General features: G+C 35.9%; 1 non-coding gene across 1 annotated transcript; it reads right to left on the minus strand.

Annotated features, from left to right (window-relative positions):
- Window positions 1-564: 564 nt before the first annotated feature.
- LOC123394572 lies at window positions 565-702 on the minus strand. Its single transcript, XR_006609331.1, has one exon. It is a non-coding gene; the product is annotated as a U4 spliceosomal RNA (small nuclear RNA).
- Between the last annotated feature and the right edge of the window lie 629 nt (window positions 703-1,331).

The following is a 1,331-nucleotide window of genomic DNA, read 5'->3' on the forward strand; positions in this document are numbered from 1 at the left end:
GTTCTGAGATCAAGCCCCGCATTGGGCTCCATGCCCAGCACAGAGTCCGCTTGGGATTCTCTCTCCCTCTTTTTCTGCCCCTCCCACCACTTGTGCTTTATCTCTCTCTCTAAAATAAACAAACAAAATCTTTCAAAAAAAAAAAAAAAAAAAAACCAGCAGATGCACTGCTACAGTTAGGACCTAATGCTGACATGAGCATACCTAAAGGAGACTGAAGAATTTAATGCCATTTCATAGAAACACTGTGTGGATTAAACGAGGTGCAACATAAAAACTTATTTGGCTGGTGTCTGGTATTGAATAAACCTTCAATAAGCAGTCAAAATGAATTTATTTGTATTCACATCCTTTTCCTTTTCTTTTTCTTTTTTTTAGATTTATTTATTTTAGAGATAAAGAAAGAGATGCGTGAACACAAGCATGAGAGGCAAAGCGAGAAGGAGAGAGTCTCAAGCAGACCCTGGGCTGAGTGGGGAGCCTGAAACTGGGCTCAATTTCAAGACCCTCAGATCACAACCTCAGCTGAAACCAAGAGTCAGATGCTCAACTGACTGCATCACCTAGCTGCCGCCACATCCAGCTTTTTCTAAAACACAATGAACATGAAAGAGGTTTTTTTAAAAAAACTTTATTTTCAATTAGCTATAATTGCACCTTGGATAAACCTCATCGGCTATGATACTGCCACTGCACAAAGCTATAAAACTTTATTCAGAAAATATACTACATAAATCATTCCCTAACAGTTTACTCCAATTAGCTGGTATTCCTATTTTCACAAGATGCATTTGGAGCAGATTATTAAATCTTACTTACACAGTGACCTTAAAAACGTTACCCATCTTATAAATCCAATCTTAATGAAATACGTTTTTTTACTAGTTACTCAGTTATAGTTATCGCATTTTAATCTCCCTCCAATCAAAGCATTTTAATCATCTCTATTGCTCTTCCAATTTATTATCCTTTGTTTATCTAGTTCTAAATGTATGTGACAATGTTCCAATCTCAGCTAATTTTAAATGACTTTTGAATTTTTAAGACACTGAAAACTTTGTTAACGTTATCCTGAAAAGTCACATGTCTTAATGTAATCATATTTCTATCCATTCAGAAATTCTCTTAATCATGCTGCTTATCATAAGAATTATTTTGAGTGTGTGATTCTTTTTTTTTTTTTTTTTTTTTTTTTTTTTTTTTTTAAGATTTACTTATTTGACAGAGAGAGAGAGAGAGAAAACAAGCCCAGGGAGTGGCAAGCAGGCTCCCCTCTGAGCAGGGAGCCCAATGCAGAGCTTGATCCCAGAATTCTGGGATCATGACCTGAG

The sequence above is a fragment of the Mustela putorius genome, unplaced genomic scaffold (assembly GCF_011764305.1).
Source record: "Mustela putorius furo isolate JIRA1106 unplaced genomic scaffold, ASM1176430v1.1 tig00003834_pilon_pilon_pilon, whole genome shotgun sequence".
NCBI lineage: Eukaryota > Metazoa > Chordata > Mammalia > Carnivora > Mustelidae > Mustela > Mustela putorius.